Source organism: Aquarana catesbeiana, linkage group LG13 (genome assembly GCF_042186555.1).
Source record: "Aquarana catesbeiana isolate 2022-GZ linkage group LG13, ASM4218655v1, whole genome shotgun sequence".
NCBI classification, from domain to species: Eukaryota; Metazoa; Chordata; class Amphibia; order Anura; family Ranidae; genus Aquarana; species Aquarana catesbeiana.
In genome coordinates this window covers 216,325,753-216,347,345 of record NC_133336.1, presented here as the reverse complement: position 1 = coordinate 216,347,345, position 21,593 = coordinate 216,325,753, and the positions used below count along the sequence as shown (strand labels likewise).

General features: G+C 65.2%; 1 protein-coding gene across 1 annotated transcript in view; it reads right to left on the bottom strand.

Annotated features, from left to right (window-relative positions):
• Positions 1–18,039, bottom strand: part of ADAM15 (ADAM metallopeptidase domain 15) — a 53,974-nt gene extending 35,935 nt beyond the window's left edge. Inside the window, 2 exon segments of the mRNA XM_073608715.1 lie at positions 3,489–3,588; positions 17,888–18,039. The gene's annotated coding sequence lies outside the window, so the exon portion shown is untranslated.
• Positions 18,040–21,593: the final 3,554 nt, after the last annotated feature.

Genomic DNA, 21,593 nt, shown 5'->3' with positions numbered 1-21,593 from the left:
ACCTGACCCTAACCCTGATCCCACCTTAATCCTGACCCTATCCCTGACCTTAACCCTGATCTCACCTAATCCTGACCCTATCCCTGATCCCACCTTAATCCTGACCCCAACCCAGATCCCACCTTAATCCTGACCCCAACCCAGATCCCACCTTAATCCTGACCCCAACCCAGATCCCACCTTAATCCTGACCCCAACCCAGATCCCACCTTAATCCTGACCCCAACCCAGATCCCACGTAATCCTGACCCCAACCTAGATCCCACCTAATCCTAATCCTGACCCTAATCCTGATCCCACGTAATCCTGACCCTATTCCTGACCCCACCTTAATCCTGACCCTGTTCCTGATCCCACCTTAATCCTGACCCTGTTCCTGATCCCACCTTAATCCTGACCCTATTCCTGATCCCACCTTAATCCTGACCCTATTCCTGATCCCACCTTAATCCTGACCCTATTCCTGATCCCACCTTAATCCTGACCCTAACCCCATCTATTCCTGACCCTAATCCTGATCCCATCTAATCCTGACCCTAAACCTGATCCACCTAATCCTGACCCCAACCCAGATCCCACGTAATCCTGACCCTATTCCTGATCCCACCTTAATCCTGACCCTATTCCTGATCCCACCTTAATCCTGACCCTATTCCTGATCCCACCTTAATCCTGACCCTATTCCTGATCCCACCTTAATCCTGACCCTAACCCTGATCCCATCTATTCCTGACCCTAACCCTGATCCCATCTATTCCTGACCCTAACCCTGATCCATCTATTCCTGACCCTAACCCTGATCCCATCTATTGCTGACCCTAACCCTGATTCCATCTATTCCTGACCCTAATCCTGTTCCCACCTAATCCTGACCCCAACCCAGATCCCACCTAATCCTGACCGATCCCACCTACTCCTAATCCTACCTAATCCTGACCCTAACCCTGATCCCATCTATTCCTGGCCCTAACCCTGATCCCATCTATTCCTGGCCCTAACCCTGATCCCATCTAATCCTGACCCTAACCCTGATCCCATCTAATCTTGAACCTAACCCTGATCCCATCTAATCCTGACCCTAATCCTGATCCCATCTAATCCTGACCCTAATCCTGATCCCATCTAATCCTGACCCTAATCCTGATCCCATCTAATCCTGACCCTAACCCTGATCCCATCTAATCCTGACCCTAACCCTGTTCCCACCTAATCCTGACCCCAAATCAGATCCCACCTAATCCTGACCGATCCCATCTACTCCTAATCCTACCTAATCCTGACCCTAACCCTGATCCCACCTAATTCTGACCCTATTCCTGATCCCATCTTAATCATGACCCTAACCCTGATCCCATCTAATGCTGACCCTAACCCAGATCCCACCTAATCCTGACCCTAATCCTAATCCTGATCCCACCTAATCCTAACCCTAACCCTGATCCCACCTAATCCTGACCCTAACCCTGATCCCACCTTAATCCTGACCCTAACACTGATCCCACCTTAATCCTGACCCTAACCCTGATCCCACCTTAATCTGACCCTAACCCTGATCCCACCTTAATCCTGACCCTAACCCTGATCCCACCTAATCCTGACCCTAACCCTGATCCCATCTAATCCTGATCCTAACCATGATCCCACCTTAATCCTGACCCTAACCCTGATCCCATCTTAATCCTGACCCTAACCATGATCCCACCTTAATCCTGACCTTAATATCCAAACCGGACCCACAGACCCTCTAATGAGCTCCCCCCTAGCTGGCTGAGGCCAGGGAGATCCGCGTGTTTTGCCCTGCTCTCTTCTCTGCTCTCAGGATGGGGGGGTCAGATAGTGAGGAAAGGGACTCAGCATGGGAAACATAAAGCTCCCTTCCCCTCCCCCCTCCGGACGCTCCAACAGGATCTGTAATCAGAGAAAACTCTCCACACCCTCCTCATCACTGGAGAGGGGGGGGGGGGGGGATTGAATACCGACACCTCCGGAGTGCCAGAATCCACACTCAGCCGCCCCCCCCCCCCCGGGCCCGACTCACAGAGGAGCCAGGTGTGATATTTCAGGTATAGGTGGAGTCCAGAGGGCTGCGCCATCTGCTGGAGAGGTAAAATCCCCCAGTTTGGGAATAAACTCTCAGTTTTGGATGGAGGGGCCCCCTGAGGGTAATTGAGACCACCGCTCCCCCCTCCCCAAAAATCTGCTGTCCTGTGCTCATGTATTCCGGGATTCCCTCATCAGCCGGGGAAAAGCGGAGCCCCCCCTTAATGCCATGTCATGTCATGGCCCCCCCCCATGTGAGGTCACAGGGCGTCGGGCGCAGAGTCTGTCATGGTGTACAGCTGCAATAAAAGGGACTGCTGCGGTGTTCTCCTTTACACACAAGAATTGGGAAGTGAGAGGTGGGCGTGCCCTTCCCCCTCATTGTTCCCGGGCGGGGGAGGAAGGAACCCTCCCTGGTGAGGAAATGTCTCACTCCTTCCAGAGGAGGCCGAGGTGATGATGTAATCGCGGGACAGGACGGGGTTAATAACCAACACCTGTCTGCCGCACCTGTCCTGGCCCCGCCCACTCTCACCGCGCCACGCCCGAAAGACAAACACTGTACAGAGCTCTTCTATTAAAAGGAGCCCTCCGCCCCAATCACTCACTTCTAATAAAGGAGCCCCAACCTCTCTTCTCTTAAAGGAGCCCTCCGCCCCAAACCTCTCTCTCTTAAAGGAGCCCTCCGCCCCAAACCTCTCTTCTCTTAAAGGAGCCCTCCGCCCCAAACCTCTCATCTATTAAAAAGGAGCCCTCCGCCCCAATCACTCTCTATTAACGGAGCCCCCGCCCCAAACCGCTCTTCTATTAATGCAGCCCTCCTCCCCAAACCTCTCTTCTCTTAAAGGAGCCCTCCGCCCCAAACCTCTCTTCTCTTAAAGGAGCCCTCCGCCCCAAACCTCTCTTCTCTTAAAGGAGCCCTCCGCCCCAAACCTCTCTTCTCTTAAAGGAGCCCTCCGCCCCAAACCTCTCTTCTCTTAAAGGAGCCCTCCGCCCCAATCACTCTCTATTAGCGGAGCCCCCCGCCCCAAACCGCTCTTCTATTAATGCAGCCCTCCTCCCCAAACCTCTCTTCTCTTAAAGGAGCCCTCCGCCCCAAACCTCTCTTCTCTTAAAGGAGCCCTCCGCCCCAAACCTCTCTTCTCTTAAAGGAGCCCTCCGCCCCAAACCTCTCTTCTCTTAAAGGAGCCCTCCGCCCCAATCACTCTCTATTAACGGAGCCCCCCGCCCCAAACCGCTCTTCTATTAATGCAGCCCTCCTCCCCAAACCTCTCTTCTCTTAAAAGGAGCCCTCCTCCTAATTACCAGCTATACACAGACAATGTGTCCGGCCCCGTGACTGGAGGTGGGGGTCACAGTGGGGAAGTGGAGGGGGGGGGGCAACAGTGGGGGGGGGGGTCCAGGGACAACCAGGCTTACAGATGGAGAACTAAGGAGAGGGTACTCACCCTGACCACTTCCTGGGGGTCACTGCATGCCCCTCACCGACACTCAGCTGAGGGAACACCTCCCAATATGGCATCTGATCAGAGACGGGGAGCGCAAGACCTGCATGGGGGACACAAGACACACAATCAGAGGGATGAATGAATGAATGGATGGATTGGAGGATGAATGAATGGATGGATGGATTGGAGGATGAATGGATGGATTGGAGGATGAATGGATGGATGGACATTCTCTCTGCAATGTGGCGGAATACGGAGAGCTGTGATTGTCGGCACTCATTGGGAAGGGATGGGGGGGGGGGGGGTTTAGGGGTGTCCCGGTGGAGGAATTCCTGACACCACATTCCTCAATTTAGAGACAATCGGGAGGGGCGGGGTGTCACATCTGGAGGATCGGGAGGGGCCCCCACCCAGGTCCAGCTGTGCAGCGACTTCTCCCTCTATGAACCCTGGAAATTTCCGGGAATACAGCCACCCCCCTCCCCATCTACAGCGGCACTCCGCAACATTCCCAGAGTTGGAGGAACATCCAGGACATCGGACGACAAGCTGGAGGAATTAAAGGGTAACTCCAGAGACAGGAACCATGCAACCCAACAGATACATTGTAACTCAATGGAGGGTGACAACACTCTCCACCGCCTGCAATTCTACAGACTCCGTGTCACCGCCCCCCCGGGGCTAAGAGTGACCAACACCTCCCTGGTGTCACCTGCGGCAACACCAAACCCCACCCCCCATACCACAGAGGAGTCATTACAGCCAAATCCAGACCATATCTGTGGAATGAGTCTGAACCTGTCCTGGTAAGGCCAAGATTAGTGGAGAACGGGTGTCCCCAGGACGGGAGACATGAGGGGGAACGGGTGTCCCCAGGACGGGAGACATGAGGGGGAACGGGTGTCCCCAGGACGGGAGACATGAGGGGGAACGGGTGTCCCCAGGACGGGAGACATGAGGGGGAACGGGTGTCCCCAGGACGGGAGACATGAGGGGGAACGGGTGTCCCCAGGACGGGAGACATGAGGGGGAACGGGTGTCCCCAGGACGGGAGACATGAGGGGGGAACGGGTGTCCCCCAGGACGGGAGACATGAGGGGGAACGGGTGTCCCCAGGACGGGAGACATGAGGGGGAACGGGTGTCCCCAGGACAGAAGACATGAGGGGGAACGGGTGTCACCAGGACAGAAGACATGAGGGGAATGGGTGTCACCAGGACAGAAGACATGAGGGGAAATGTCTGGGAATACAGCCACCCCCCCTCCATCCACAGCGGCACTCCGCCAACATTCCCAGAGTTGGAGGAACATCCAGGACATCGACTACAAGCTGGAGGAATTATTAAAGGGTAACTCTGGAGACAGGAACCGTGCAACCTAACAGATAAACTGTAACTCAATGGAGGGTGACAACACTCTCCACCGCCTGCAATTCTACAGACTACGGGTCACTGCCCCGCCCCCTCGGGGCTTAGAGTGACCAACACCTCACTGGTTTCACCTGAGGCAACACCAAACCCCCCCCCCCCCCCCCCCCCAATACCACAGAGGAGTCATTACAGCCAAATCCAGACCAGATCAGTGGAATGAGTCTGAACCTGTCCTGGTGACGCGAAGACATGAGGGGAACACGGGTGTCACCAGGACAGAAGACAAGAGGGGAACACGGGTGTCACCAGGACAGAAGACAAGAGGGAACACGGGTGTCACCAGGACAGAAGACATGAGGGGAACACGGGTGTCACCAGGACAGAAGACATGAGGGGGAACGGGTGTCCCCAGGACAGAAGACAAGAGGGGAACACGGGTGTCCCCAGGACAGAAGACATGAGGGGAACACGGGTGTCACCAGGACAGAAGACATGAGGGGGAACGGGTTGTCCCCAGGACAGAAGACATGAGGGGGAACGGGTGTCACCAGGACAGGAGACATGAGGGGGAACGGGTGTCCCCAGGACAGGAGACATGAGGGGGAACGGGTGTCCCCAGGACAGGAGACATGAGGGGGAACGGGTGTCCCCAGGACAGGAGACATGAGGGGGAACGGGTGTCCCCAGGACAGAAGACATGAGGGGGAACGGGTGTCCCCAGGACAGGAGACATGAGGGGGAACGGGTGTCCCCAGGACAGGAGACATGAGGGGGAACGGGTGTCCCCAGGACAGGAGACATGAGGGGGAACGGGTGTCCCCAGGACAGGAGACATGAGGGGGAACGGGTGTCCCCAGGACAGGAGACATGAGGGGGAACGGGTGTCCCCAGGACAGAAGACATGAGGGGGAACGGGTGTCCCCAGGACAGGAGACATGAGGGGGAACGGGTGTCCCCAGGACAGAAGACAAGAGGGGAACACGGGTGTCACCAGGACAGAAGACAAAAGGGGAACACGGGTGTCACCAGGACAGAAGAAAAGAGGGGAACACGGGTGTCACCAGGACAGTAGACATGAGGGGTTCAGATTTCCTTTCAGGTTGTCTATGCAGTCTGTGGCTCCATTAGAGAGATTGCCCCTCACTTCCTGTCCCGGTGACAACAGGTTCATCAGACAGGAAGTGAGGAAACTCTACAATTGGTGGAAGGGGAGACCCCGGCCGGGTCTTTATTTATGTCTGATGGGGGCTGGAAATGTTTACCCCTCCAAGAGAGCGGGAACCAATCACATGTCATTGTCACCCCTCAGCCCCCAGCCCGTCACCCCTCAGCCCGTCACCCCTCAGCCCCCAGCCCGTCACCCCTCAGCCCGTCACCCCTCAGCCCGTCAGCCCCCAGCCCGTCACCCCTCAGCCCCCAGCCCGTCACCCCTCAGCCCGTCACCCCTCAGCCCCCAGCCAGTCACCCGTCACCCCTCAGCCCATCACCCCTAACCCCGTCACCCCTCAGCCCGTCACCCCGAGCCCCCAGCCAGTCACCCCTCACCCCGTCACCCCGTCAGCCCCCAGCCCGTCACCCCTCAGCCCCCAGCCAGTCACCCCTCAGCCCGTCACCCCTCAGCCCGTCACCCCTCAGCCCGTCACCCCTCAGCCCGTCACCCCTCAGCCCGTCACCCCTCAGCCCGTCACCCCTCAGCCCGTCACCCCTCAGCCCGTCACCCCTCAGCCCCCAGCCAGTCACCCGTCACCCCTCAGCCCATCACCCCTAACCCCGTCACCCCTCAGCCCGTCACCCCGAGCCCCCAGACAGTCACCCCTCACCCCGTCAGCCCCCAGCCCGTCACCCCTCAGCCCCCAGCCAGTCACCCCTCACCCCGTCACCCCGTCAGCCCCCAGCCCGTCACCCCTCAGCCCCCAGCCCGTCACCCCTCAGACCCCCAGCCAGTCACCCCCCAGCCAGTCACCCCTCAGCCCGTCACCCCTCAGCCCGTCACCCCTCAGCCCGTCACCCCTCAGCCCGTCACCCCTCAGCCCGTCACCCCTCAGCCCGTCACCCCTCAGCCCGTCACCCCTCAGCCCCCAGCCAGTCACCCGTCACCCCTCAGCACATCACCCCTAACCCCGTCACCCCGAGCCCCCAGCCAGTCACCCCTCACCCCGTCACCCCGTCAGCCCCCAGCCCGTCACCCCTCAGCCCCCAGCCAGTCACCCCTCAGACCCCCAGCCAGTCACCCCCCAGCCAGTCACCCCCCAGCCCGTCACCCCCCAGCCCGTCACCCCTCAGCCCGTCACCCCTCAGCCCGTCACCCCTCAGCCCGTCACCCCTCAGCCCGTCACCCCTCAGCCCGTCACCCCTCAGCCCGTCACCCCTCAGCCCCCAGCCAGTCACCCCTCAGCCCGTCACCCCCCAGCCCGTCACCCCTCAGCCCGTCACCCCTCAGCCCGTCACCCCTCAGCCCGTCACCCCCTCAGCCCGTCACCCCTCAGCCCATCACCCCTCAGACCCCCAGCCCGTCACCCCTCAGCCCCCAGCCAGTCACCCCTCAGCCCGTCACCCCGTCACCCCTCAGCCCCCAGCCCCTCACCCCTCAGCCCCCAGCCCCTCACCCCTCACCCAGTCACCCCGTCACCCCGTCACCCCGTCACCCCGTCACCCCGTCAGCCCGTCAGCCAGTCAGCCAGTCACCCCGTCAGCCAGTCACCCCGTCAGCCAGTCACCCCGTCAGCCAGTCACCCCGTCAGCCAGTCACCCCGTCAGCCAGTCACCCCGTCAGCCAGTCACCCCGTCAGCCAGTCACCCCGTCAGCCAGTCACCCCGTCAGCCAGTCACCCCGTCAGCCAGTCACCCCGTCAGCCAGTCACCCCGTCAGCCAGCCAGTCACCCCTCAGACCCCCAGCAGGTCACCCCTCAGCCCGTCAGCCCGTCACGCCTCCAGCCTCCAGCCCGTCGCCCCTCAGCCTCCAGCCCGTCGCCCCTCAGCCTCCAGCCCGTCGCCCCTCAGCCTCCAGCCCGTCGCCCCTCAGCCTCCAGCCCGTCGCCCCTCAGCCTCCAGCCCGTCGCCCCTCAGCCTCCAGCCCGTCGCCCCTCAGCCTCCAGCCCGTCGCCCCTCAGCCTCCAGCCCGTCGCCCCTCAGCCTCCAGCCCGTCGCCCCTCAGCCTCCAGCCCGTCGCCCCTCAGCCTCCAGCCCGTCGCCCCTCAGCCTCCAGCCCGTCGCCCCTCAGCCTCCAGCCCGTCGCCCCTCAGCCTCCAGCCCGTCACCCCTCAGCCCCCAGCACGTCACCCCTCAGCCCCCAGCCCGTCACCCCTCAGCCCCCAGCCCGTCACCCCTCAGCCCGTCACCCCTCACCCCGTCAGCCCGTCACCCCGTCAGCCCGTCACCCCCCAGCCAGTCACCCCTCAGACCCCCAGCCCGTCACCCCTCAGCCCGTCACCCCTCAGCCCCCAGCCAGTCACCCGTCACCCCTCAGCCCATCACCCCTAACCCCGTCACCCCTCAGCCCGTCACCCCGAGCCCCCAGCCAGTCACCCCTCACCCCGTCACCCCGTCAGCCCCCAGCCCGTCACCCCTCAGCCCCCAGCCAGTCACCCCTCAGACCCCCAGCCAGTCACCCCCCAGCCAGTCACCCCTCAGCCCGTCACCCCTCAGCCCGTCACCCCTCAGCCCGTCACCCCTCAGCCCGTCACCCCTCAGCCCGTCACCCCTCAGCCCGTCACCCCTCAGCCCGTCACCCCTCAGCCCGTCACCCCTCAGACCGTCACCCCTCAGCCCGTCACCCCTCAGACCCCCAGCCCGTCACCCCTCAGCCCGTCACCCCGTCACCCCTCAGCCCCCAGCCCCTCACCCCTCAGCCCCTCAGCCCCCAGCCCCTCACCCCTCAGCCCCCAGCCCCTCACCCAGTCACCCCGTCAGCCAGTCACCCCGTCAGCCAGTCACCCCGTCAGCCAGTCACCCCGTCAGCCAGTCACCCCGTCAGCCAGCCAGTCACCCCTCAGACCCCCAGCAGGTCACCCCTCAGCCCGTCAGCCCGTCACGCCTCCAGCCCGTCACGCCTCCAGCCTCCAGCCCGTCGCCCCTCAGCCTCCAGCCCGTCGCCCCTCAGCCTCCAGCCCGTCGCCCCTCAGCCTCCAGCCCGTCGCCCCTCAGCCTCCAGCCCGTCGCCCCTCAGCCTCCAGCCCGTCGCCCCTCAGCCTCCAGCCCGTCACCCCTCAGCCCCCAGCACGTCACCCCTCAGCCCCCAGCACGTCACCCCTCAGCCCCCAGCACGTCACCCCTCAGCCCCCAGCCCGTCACCCCTCAGCCCGTCACCCCTCACCCCGTCAGCCCGTCACCCCCGTCAGCCCGTCACCCCCCAGCCCGTCACCCCCCAGCCCGTCACCCCCCAGCCCCCCAGCCCGTCACCCCTCAGCCCGTCACCCCTCAGCCCGTCACCCCTCAGCCCCCAGCCAGTCACCCGTCACCCCTCAGCCCGTCACCCCTCAGCCCGTCACCCCTCAGCCCGTCACCCCTCAGCCCGTCAGCCAATCACCCAGTCACCCCTCAGCCAGTCACCCCTCAGCCTCCAGCCCGTCACCCCTCAGCCCCCAGCCCGTCACCCCTCAGCCCCCAGACCGTCACCCCTCAGACCCCCAGCCCGACACCCCTCAGCCCGTCACCCCTCAGACCCCCAGCCAGTCACCCCGTCACCCCTCAGCCCGTCACCCCTCAGCCCCCAGCCAGTCACCCCTCAGCCAGTCACCCCTCAGCCCCCAGCCAGTCACCCCTCACCCCGTCACCCCTCAGCCCCCAGCCCGTCACCCCTCAGCCCGTCACCCCTCAGACCCCCAGCCCGTCACCCCTCAGCCCGTCACCCCTCAGACCCCCAGCCCGTCACCCCTCAGCCCGTCACCCCTCAGCCCCCAGCCAGTCACCCGTCACCCCTCAGCCCGTCACCCCTCAGCCCGTCAGCCAGTCACCCCTCAGCCCGTCAGCCAGTCACCCCTCAGCCCGTCAGCCAGTCACCCCTCAGCCCGTCAGCCAGTCACCCCTCAGCCCGTCAGCCAGTCACCCCTCAGCCCGTCAGCCCGTCACCCCTCAGCCCGTCAGCCCGTCACCCCTCAGCCCGTCACCCCTCAGCCTCCAGCCCGTCACCCCTCAGCCTCCAGCCCGTCACCCCTCAGCCTCCAGCCCGTCACCCCTCAGACCCCCAGCCCGTCACCCCTCAGACCCCCAGCCCGTCACCCCTCAGACCCCCAGCCCGTCACCCCTCAGACCCCCAGCCCGTCACCCCTCAGACCCCCAGCCCGACACCCCTCAGCCCGTCACCCCTCAGACCCCCAGCCAGTCACCCCTCAGACCCCCAGCCCCCAGCCCGTCACCCCTCAGCCCGTCACCCCTCAGCCCCCAGCCAGTCACCCCTCAGCCCCCAGTCACCCCTCAGCCCCCAGCCAGTCACCCCTCACCCCGTCACCCCTCAGCCCCCAGCCCGTCACCCCTCAGCCCCCAGCCCGTCACCCCTCAGCCCCCAGCCCGTCACCCCTCAGCCCCCAGCCCGTCACCCCTCAGCCCGTCACCCCCCCAGCCAGTCACCCCTCAGACCCCCAGCCCGTCACCCCTCAGACCCCCAGCCCGTCACCCCTCAGACCCCCAGCCCGTCACCCCTCAGACCCCCAGCCCCCAGCCCGTCACCCCTCAGCCCGTCACCCCTCAGCCCCCAGTCACCCCTCAGCCCCCAGCCAGTCACCCCTCACCCCGTCACCCCTCAGCCCCCAGCCCGTCACCCCTCAGCCCCCAGCCCGTCACCCCTCAGCCCCCAGCCCGTCACCCCTCAGCCCGTCACCCCCCCAGCCAGTCACCCCTCAGACCCCCAGCCCGTCACCCCTCAGACCCCCAGCCCGTCACCCCCGTCACCCCTCAGCCCGTCACCCCTCAGCCCGTCACCCCTCAGCCCGTCAGCCAGTCACCCCGTCAGCCAGTCACCCCGTCACCCCTCAGCCTCCAGCCAGTCACCCCTCAGCCTCCAGCCAGTCACCCCTCAGCCTCCAGCCAGTCACCCCTCAGCCTCCAGCCAGTCACCCCTCAGACCCCCAGCCCGTCACCCCTCAGACCCCCAGCCCGTCACCCCTCAGACCCCCAGCCCGTCACCCCTCAGACCCCCAGCCCGTCACCCCTCAGACCCCCAGCCCGTCACCCCTCAGCCCGTCACCCCTCAGACCCCCAGCCCGTCACCCCTCAGCCCGTCACCCCGTCACCCCTCAGCCTCCAGCCAGTCACCCCTCAGCCTCCAGCCAGTCACCCCTCAGCCTCCAGCCAGTCACCCCTCAGCCTCCAGCCAGTCACCCCTCAGCCTCCAGCCAGTCACCCCTCAGCCCCCAGCCCGTCACCCCTCAGCCCCCAGCCCGTCACCCCTCAGACCCCCAGCCCGTCACCCCTCAGACCCCCAGCCCGTCACCCCTCAGACCCCCAGCCCGTCACCCCCGTCACCCCTCAGCCTCCAGCCAGTCACCCCTCAGCCTCCAGCCAGTCACCCCTCAGCCTCCAGCCCGTCACCCCTCAGCCTCCAGCCCGTCACCCCTCAGCCTCCAGCCCGTCACCCCTCAGCCCCCAGCCCGTCACCCCTCAGCCCCCAGCCCGTCAGCCCGTCACCCCTCAGACCCCCAGCCACCTCAGACCCCCAGCCAGTCACCCGTCACCCCTCAGCCCGTCACCCCTCAGCCCCCAGCCCACAGCCAGTCACCCCTCAACCCCCAGCCAGTCACCCCTCAGATCCAAGCCAGTCACCCCTCAGACCCAAGCCAGTCACCCCGTCACCCCTCAGCCACAGCCCGTCACCCCTCAGCCAGTCACCCCTCAGCCCCCAGCCAGTCACTCCGTCAGCCCCCAGCCAGTCACCCCTTTAGCCAGTCACCCCTCAGCCCCCAGCCCGTCACCCCTCAGACCGTCACCCCTCAGACCGTCACCCCTCAGCCCCCAGCCAGTCACCCGTCACCCCTCAGCCCGTCACCCCTCAGCCTCCAGCCAGTCACCCCTCAGCCTCCAGCCAGTCACCCCTCAGCCTCCAGCCCGTCACCCCTCAGCCCCCAAGCCCGTCACCCCTCAGCCCCCAAGCCCGTCACCCCTCAGCCCGTCACCCCTCAGCCCGTCACCCCTCAGACCCCCAGCCAGTCACCCCTCAGACCCCCAGCCCGTCACCCCTCAGACCGTCACCCCTCAGACCGTCACCCCTCAGACCCCCAGCCCGACACCCCTCAGACCCCCAGCCCGACACCCCTCAGACCGTCACCTCTCAGCCCGTCACCCCTCAGCCCCCCAGCCCGTCACCCCTCAGACCCCCAGCCAGTCACCCCTCAGACACCCAGCCAGTCACCCCTCAGACCCTCAGCCAGTCACCCGTCACCCCTCAGCCCGTCACCCCTCAGCCCACAGCCAGTCATCCCTTTAGCCAGTCACCCCTCAACCCCCAGCCAGTCACCCCGTCACCCCTCAGCCACAGCCCATCACCCCTCAGCCAGTCACCCCTCAGCCCCCAGCCAGTCACCCCTTTAGCCAGTCACCCCTCAACCCACAGCCAGTCACCCCTCAACCCACAGCCAGTCACCCCTCAACCCACAGCCAGTCACCCCTCAGACCCAAGCCAGTCACCCTGTCACCCCTCAGCCACAGCCCGTCACCCCTCAGCCAGTCACCCCTCAGCCCCCAGCCAGTCACCCCTCAGCCCGTCACCCCTCAGCCCGTCACCCCTCAGCCCGTCACCCCTCAGCCCGTCACCCCTCAGCCCGTCACCCCTCAGCCCGTCACCCCTCAGCCCGTCACCCCTCAGCCCGTCACCCCTCAGCCCGTCACCCCTCAGCCCTCAGACCCTCAGCCAGTCACCCCTCAGACCCTCAGCCAGTCACCCTGTCACCCCCCAGCCCGTCACCCCTCAGCCCGTCACCCCCCAGCCCGTCACCCCCCAGCCCGTCACCCCTCAGCCAGTCAGCCCGTCACCCCTCAGCCCGTCACCCCTCAGCCCGTCACCCCTCAGACCCTCAGCCAGTCACCCTGTCACCCCTCAGCCCGTCACCCCTCAGCCAGTCACCCCTTTAGCCAGTCACCCCTCAGACCCACAGCCCCTCAGCCCGTCACCCCTCAGCCCGTCACCCCTCAGCCCGTCACCCCTCAGCCCGTCACCCCTCAGCCCGTCACCCCTCAGCCCGTCACCCTGTCACCCCTCAGCCCGTCACCCTGTCACCCCTCAGCCCGTCACCCTGTCACCCCTCAGCCCGTCACCCCTCAGCCCGTCACCCCCCAGCCCGTCACCCCCCAGCCCGTCACCCCCCAGCCCGTCACCCCTCAGCCCGTCACCCCTCAGCCCGTCACCCCTCAGCCCGTCACCCCTTTAGCCAGTCACCCCTCAGACCCACAGCCAGTCATCCCGTCACCCCTCAGCCCGTCACCCCTCAGCCCGTCACCCCTCAGCCCCCCAGCCAGTCACCCCTTCAGCCCGTCACCCCTTCAGCCCGTCACCCCTTCAGCCCGTCACCCCTTCAGCCCGTCACCCCTTCAGCCCGTCACCCCTTCAGCCCGTCACCCCTTCAGCCTGTCACCCCTTCAGCCCGTCACCCCTTCAGCCCGTCACCCCTCAGCCCGTCACCCCTCAGCCCCCAGCCCGTCACCCCTAAGCCCGTCACCCCTTCAGCCAGTCACCCCGTCACCCCTCAGCCCCCAGCCCGTCACCCCTCAGCCCCCAGCCCGTCACCCCTCAGCCCGTCACCCCGTCACCCCTTCAGCCAGTCACCCCTCAGCCCGTCACCCCTCAGCCCTCAGCCCGTCACCCCCTCTGCCCGTCACCCCTCAGCCCGTCACCCCTCAGCCCGTCACCCCTCAGCCCGTCACCCCTCAGCCCTCCAGCCCGTCACCCCTCAGACCCCAGCCCCTCAGCCCGTCACCCCGTCACCCCTCAGACCCCCAGCCAGTCACCCCTCAGACCCCCAGCCCGTCACCCCTCAGACCCCCAGCCCGTCACCCCTCAGCCCACAGCCCGTCACCCCTCAGCCCACAGCCCGTCACCCCCTCAGCCCGTCACCCCTCAGCCCTCCAGCCCGTCACCCCTCAGACCCCCAGCCCGTCACCCCTCAGACCCCCAGCCCGTCACCCCTCAGACCCCCAGCCCCTCAGCCCGTCACCCCGTCACCCCTCAGACCCCCAGCCAGTCACCCCTCAGACCCCCAGCCAGTCACCCCTCAGACCCCCAGCCAGTCACCCCTCAGCCCACAGCCCGTCACCCCTCAGCCCACAGCCCGTCACCCCTCAGCCCACAGCCCGTCACCCCTCAGCCCGTCACCCCTCAGCCCGTCACCCCTCAGACCCCCAGCCAGTCACCCCTCAGACCCCCAGCCAGTCACCCCTCAGACCCTCAGCCCGTCACCCCTCAGCCCGTCACCCCTCAGCCCGTCACCCCTCAGCCCGTCACCCCTCAGCCCGTCACCCCTCAGCCCGTCACCCCTCAGCCAGTCACCCCTCAGCCAGTCACCCCTCAGCCCCCAGCCAGTCACCCCTCAGCCCCCAGCCAGTAACCCGTCACCCCTCAGCCCGTCACCCCTCAGCCCGTCACCCCTCAGCCCGTCACCCCTCAGCCCGTCACCCCTCAGCCCGTCACCCCTCAGCCCCCAGCCCCCAGCCCGTCATCCCTTTAGCCAGTCACCCCTCAACCCCCAGCCAGTCACCCCTCAGACCCAAGCCAGTCACCCCGTCACCCCTCAGCCACAGCCCGTCACCCCTCAGCCCGTCACCCCTCAGCCCGTCACCCCTCAGCCCGTCACCCCTCAGCCCGTCACCCCGTCACCCCTTCAGCCCGTCACCCCTCAGCCCCCAGCCCGTCACCCCTCAGCCCGTCACCCCTCAGCCCGTCACCCCTCAGCCCGTCACCCCTCAGCCCGTCACCCCTTCAGCCAGTCACCCCTCAGCCCACAGCCCGTCACCCCTCAGCCCGTCACCCCCTCAGCCCGTCACCCCCTCAGCCCGTCACCCCCTCAGCCCGTCACCCCCTCAGCCCGTCACCCCCTCAGCCCGTCACCCCCTCAGCCCGTCACCCCCTCAGCCCGTCACCCCCTCAGCCCGTCACCCCCTCAGCCCGTCACCCCTCAGCCCGTCACCCCTCAGCCCTCCAGCCCGTCACCCCTCAGACCCCCAGCCCGTCACCCCTCAGACCCCCAGCCCGTCACCCCTCAGCCCACAGCCCGTCACCCCTCAGCCCGTCACCCCCTCAGCCCGTCACCCCCTCAGCCCGTCACCCCTCAGCCCGTCACCCCTCAGCCCGTCACCCCTCAGCCCTCCAGCCCGTCACCCCTCAGACCCCCAGCCCGTCACCCCTCAGACCCCCAGCCCGTCACCCCTCAGACCCCCAGCCCGTCACCCCTCAGACCCCCAGCCCGTCACCCCTCAGACCCACAGCCCGTCACCCCTCAGACCCACAGCCCGTCACCCCCTCAGCCCGTCACCCCTCAGCCCGTCACCCCTCAGCCCGTCACCCCTCAGCCCTCCAGCCCGTCACCCCTCAGACCCCCAGCCCGTCACCCCTCAGACCCCCAGCCCCTCAGCCCGTCACCCCGTCACCCCTCAGACCCCCAGCCAGTCACCCCTCAGACCCACAGCCCGTCACCCCTCAGACCCACAGCCCGTCACCCCTCAGCCCGTCACCCCGTCACCCCTCAGCCCGTCACCCCTCAGACCCCCAGCCCGTCACCCCTCAGACCCCCAGCCCGTCACCCCTCAGCCCGTCACCCCTCAGCCCGTCACCCCTCAGCCCGTCACCCCTCAGCCCGTCACCCCTCAGACCCCCAGCCACCTCAGACCCCCAGCCAGTCACCCCTCAGCCCCCAGCCAGTCACCCGTCACCCCTCAGCCCGTCACCCCTCAGCCCCCAGCCCACAGCCAGTCATCCCTTTAGCCAGTCACCCCTCAACCCCCAGCCAGTCACCCCTCAGACCCAAGCCAGTCACCCCGTCACCCCTCAGCCCGTCACCCCTCAGCCAGTCATCCCTCAGCCCCCAGCCAGTCACTCCGTCACCCCTCAGCCCGTCACCCCTCAGCCCCCAGCCAGTCACCCCTCAGACCCAAGCCAGTCACCCCGTCACCCCTCAGCCACAGCCCGTCACCCCTCAGCCAGTCACCCCTCAGCCCCCAGCCAGTCACCCCTCAGACCCCCAGCCCGTCACCCCTCAGCCCGTCACCCCTCAGACCCCCAGCCCGTCACCCCTCAGACCGTCACCCCTCAGACCCCCAGCCCGTCACCCCTCAGACCGTCACCCCTCAGCCCCCAGCCAGTCACCCGTCACCCCTCAGACCCCCAGCCCGTCACCCCGTCACCCCTCAGACCCCCAGCCAGTCACCCCTCAGACCCACAGCCCGTCACCCCTCAGCCCATCACCCCTCAGCCCACAGCCCGTCACCCCTCAGCCCGTCACCCCTCAGCCCGTCACCCCTCAGCCCGTCACCCCTCAGCCCGTCACCCCTCAGACCCCCAGCCAGTCACCCCTCAGCCCACAGCCCGTCACCCCTCAGCCCGTCACCCCTCAGCCCGTCACCCCTCAGCCACCTCAGACCCCCAGCCACCTCAGACCCCCAGCCACCTCAGACCCCCAGCCAGTCACCCCTCAGCCCCCAGCCAGTCACCCGTCACCCCTCAGCCCGTCACCCCTCAGCCCGTCACCCCTCAGCCCCCAGCCCACAGCCAGTCATCCCTTTAGCCAGTCACCCCTCAACCCCCAGCCAGTCACCCCTCAGACCCAAGCCAGTCACCCCGTCACCCCTCAGCCCGTCACCCCTCAGCCAGTCATCCCTCAGCCCCCAGCCAGTCACCCCTCAACCCACAGCCAGTCACCCCTCAGACCCAAGCCAGTCACCCCGTCACCCCTCAGCCACAGCCCGTCACCCCTCAGCCAGTCACCCCTCAGCCCCCAGCCAGTCACCCCTCAGACCCCCAGCCCGTCACCCCTCAGCCCGTCACCCCTCAGACCCCCAGCCCGTCACCCCTCAGACCCCCAGCCCGTCACCCCTCAGACCGTCACCCCTCAGACCCCCAGCCCGTCACCCCTCAGACCGTCACCCCTCAGACCGTCACCCCTCAGCCCCCAGCCAGTCACCCCTCAGCCAGTCACCCGTCACCCCTCAGCCCGTCACCCCTCAGCCCCCAGCCAGTCACCCTTCAGCCCCCAGCCAGTCACCCCTCAGCCCCCAGCCCGTCACCCCTCAGCCCGTCAGCCCTCAGCCTCCAGCCCGTCACCCCTCAGACCCCCAGCCCGACACCCCTCAGCCCGTCACCCCTCAGACCCCCAGCCAGTCACCCCTCAGACCCCCAGCCAGTCACCCAGTCACCCCTCAGCCCCCCAGCCAGTCACCCCTCAGACCCTCAGCCAGTCACCCCTCAGCCCGTCACCCCCCAGCCCGTCACCCCCCAGCCCGTCACCCCCCAGCCCGTCACCCCCCAGCCCGTCACCCCCCAGCCCGTCACCCCCCAGCCCGTCACCCCCCAGCCAGTCACCCCTCAGCCAGTCACCCCTCAGCCAGTCACCCCTCAGCCAGTCACCCCTCAGCCAGTCACCCCTCAGCCAGTCATCCCTTTAGCCAGTCACCCCTCAGACCCCCAGCCACCTCAGACCCCCAGCCAGTCACCCCTCAGCCCCCAGCCAGTCACCCCGTCACCCCTCAGCCCGTCACCCCTCAGCCCCCAGCCAGTCACCCCTCAGACCCCCAGCCAGTCACCCCTCAGACCCCCAGCCAGTCACCCCGTCACCCCTCAGACCCCCAGCCAGTCACCCCTCAGCCCCCAGCCAGTCACCCCTCAGCCCGTCACCCCTCAGCCCGTCACCCCTCAGCCCGTCACCCCTCAGCCCGTCACCCCTCAGCCCCCAGCCAGTCACCCCTCAGCCCGTCACCCCTCAGCCCCCAGCCAGTCACCCCTCAGACCCCAGCCACAGCCAGTCACCCCTCAGCCCCCAGCCAGTCACCCCCTTCACCCCCCAGCCAGTCACCCCTCAGACCCCTGGCCAGTCACCCCTCCCCCTGGGACTGACCTGTGGGGTGTCTCCTCGGTGTGGTGATGAATATGATGAAGACACAGCAGTAGACGGAAGATGTGATCTCTCCCCCCATCCTCCCCGCTCTGCAACACCGACACCCCCACACCCCACTAATGACTACACGGGGGAGGAGCCATCCTAATAATGACTGCACGGGGGAGGAGCCACCACACTGACTGACTGCACGGGGGAGGAGCCACCCCACTGACTGACTGCACGGGGGAGGAGCCACCCCACTGACTGACTGCACGGGGGAGGAGCCACCCCACTGACTGACCGCACGGGGGAGGAGCCACCCCACTGACTGACTGCACGGGGGGGGGAGCCACCACATTGACTGACCGCACGGGGGAGGAGCCACCCCACTGACTGACTGCACGGGGGAGGAGCCACCCCACTGACTGACTGCACGGGGGGGGGAGCCACCTCACTGACTGACTGCACGGGGGAGGAGCCACCCCACTGACTGACTGCACGGGGGAGGAGCCACCCCACTGACTGACTGCACGGGGGGGGGAGCCACCTCACTGACTGACTGCACGGGGGAGGAGCCACCCCACTGACTGACTGCACGGGGGAGGAGCCATCCTAATAATGACTGCACGGGGGAGGAGCCACCACACTGACTGACTGCACGGGGGAGGAGCCACCCCACTGACTGACTGCACGGGGGAGGAGCCACCCCACTGACTGACTGCACGGGGGGGGGAGCCACCACATTGACTGACTGCACGGGGGAGGAGCCACCCCACTGACTGACTGCACGGGGGAGGAGCCACCCCACTGACTGACTGCACGGGGGAGGAGCCATCCTAATAATGACTGCACGGGGGAGGAGCCACTCCACTGACTGACTGCACGGGGGAGGAGCCACTCTACTGACTGAATTATAAGGGGGAGGAGCCACCCCACTCACTGACTACACGAGGGAGTAGCTACAAAACTGACTGACCCGAAAAAGTTCAGACGGGGTGGGCGGAGTTACGCATATCTGAATGATTGAGGAAGTAGAGTGGGGAGGAGTCTCTACCGGGGTGGGCGGGTTTACAGAGAGGTGAGTGACAGTGCGGAGGGCGGGAAGACATTACCTCAGAGAGCGAGGAGGGTGGAGTTCTGTGGGGTCAGTATTGGGGCCCTGGGGGGAGGAGTTATGTTTCCTGTTTGGGGTGGAGTTCTCTGGGGTCAGTATTGGGGCCCCTGGGGGGAGGAGTTATGGTTCCTGTTTGGGGTGGAGTTCTGTGGGGTCAGTATTGGGGCCCTGGGGGGAGGAGTTATGGTTCCTGTTTGGGGTGGAGTTCTCTGGGGTCAGTATTGGGGCCCCTGGGGGGAGGAGTTATGGTTCCTGTTTGGGGTGGAGTTCTCTGGGGTCAGTATTGGGGCCCTGGGGGGAGGAGTTATGGTTCCTGTTTGGGGTGGAGTTCTGTGGGGTCAGTATTGGGGCCCCTGGGGGGAGGAGTTATGGTTCCTGTTTGGGGTGGAGTTCTCTGGGGTCAGTATTGGGGCCCCTGGGGGGAGGAGTTATGGTTCCTGTTTGGGGTGGAGTTCTCTGGGGTCAGTATTGGGGCCCCTGGGGGGAGGAGTTATGGTTCCTGTTTGGGGTGGAGTTCTCTTGGGTCATTATTTGGGTCCCTGGGGGGAGGGGTTATGGTTCCTGTTTGGAATGGAGTTCTCTGGGGTCAGTATTGGGCCCCCGGGGGGGAGGAGTTATGGTTCCTGTTTGGGGTGGAGTTCTCTGGATCAGTATTGGGGCCCCTGGGGGGAGGAGTTATGGTTCCTGTTTGGGGTGGAGTTCTCTGGGGTCAGTATTGGGCCCCCGGGGGGGAGGAGTTATGGTTCCTGTTTGGGGTGGAGTTCTCTGGGGTCAGTATTGGGCCCCCGGGGGGGAGGAGTTATGGTTCCTGTTTGGGGTGGAGTTCTCTGGGATCAGTATTGGGGCCCCTGGGGGGAGGAGTTATGGTTCCTGTTTGGGGTGGAGTTCTCTGGGGTCAGTATTGGGGCCCCTGGGGGGAGGAGTTATGGTTCCTGTTTGGGGTGGAGTTCTCTGGGGTCAGTATTGGGGCCCCTGGGGGGAGGAGTTATGGTTCCTGTTTGGGGTGGAGTTCTGTGGGGTCAGTATTGGGGCCCCTGGGGGGAGGAGTTATGGTTCCTGTTTGGGGTGGAGTTCTCTTGGGTCAGTATTTGGGTCCCTGGGGGGAGGAGTTATGGTTCCTGTTTGGGGTGGAGTTCTGTGGGGTCAGTATTGGGGCCCCTGGGGGGAGGAGTTATGGTTCCTGTTTGGGGTGGAGTTCTCTGGGGTCAGTATTGGGGCCCCTGGGGGGAGGAGTTATGGTTCCTGTTTGGGGTGGAGTTCTCTGGGGTCAGTATTGGGGCCCCTGGGGGGAGGAGTTATGGTTCCTGTTTGGGGTGGAGTTCTCTTGGGTCAGTATTTGGGTCCCTGGGGGGAGGAGTTATGGTTCCTGTTTGGAATGGAGTTCTCTGGGGTCAGTATTGGGGCCCCTGGGGGGAGGAGTTATGGTTCCTGTTTGGGGTGGAGTTCTCTGGGGTCAGTATTGGGCCCCCTGGGGGGAGGAGTTATGGTTCCTGTTTGGGGTGGAGTTCTCTTGGGTCAGTATTTGGGTCCCTGGGGGGAGGAGTTATGGTTCCTGTTTGGGGTGGAGTTCTGTGGGGTCAGTATTGGGGCCCCCGGGGGGGAGGAGTTATGGTTCCTGTTTGGAATGGAGTTCTCTGGGGTCAGTATTGGGCCCCCGGGGGGGAGGAGTTATGTTTCCTGTTTGGGGTGGAGTTCTCTGGGGTCAGTATTGGGCCCCCGGGGGGGAGGAGTTATGGTTCCTGTTTGGGGTGGAGTTCTCTGGGATCAGTATTGGGGCCCCTGGGGGGAGGAGTTATGGTTCCTGTTTGGGGTGGAGTTCTCTGGGGTCAGTATTGGGCCCCCGGGGGGGAGGAGTTATGGTTCCTGTTTGGAATGGAGTTCTCTGGGGTCAGTATTGGGCCCCCGGGGGGGAGGAGTTATGTTTCCTGTTTGGGGTGGAGTTCTCTGGGGTCAGTATTGGGCCCCCGGGGGGGAGGAGTTATGGTTCCTGTTTGGGGTGGAGTTCTCTGGGATCAGTATTGGGGCCCCTGGGGGGAGGAGTTATGGTTCCTGTTTGGGGTGGAGTTCTCTGGGGTCAATGTCTGGGGGGGAGGGGTGTGATAAGGATAGATTTAGGAAAGGTGTTTGTCAGGGGCGGAGTTTTTGTGGCCCGGCAGCAGCCAATCAGGTTTGAGGTGTTTTTGTCCTGAGTGTGAATGGGGCCCTGTGTATGGGGGAGGGGGTGTACACAGCTCTATTCATACCCCCCCCCCCTCTGGAGGACTCCCCTCCAACCATAAACATCACACCCCCCCCCCCCCCTCACCATCCGGGGGGCGGCGGCAGAGGACCGGACTCCCTCCCCCGTCCAATCACACACCAGGATCCGGAGATTCACCCGCAACCAATCATCAGTGAATGTGACATTTACTGCTTTATAAATATAATGTATAAATACCCCCCTAGTGTATAGATGTACCCCAATATATAAATATCCCCCCCAGTGTATAGATGTACCCCGACATATAAATACCCCCCCGGTGTATAGATGTACCCCGATATATAAATATCCCCCCCAGTGTATAGATGTACCCCGATATATAAATATCCCCCCCCCAGTGTATAGATGTA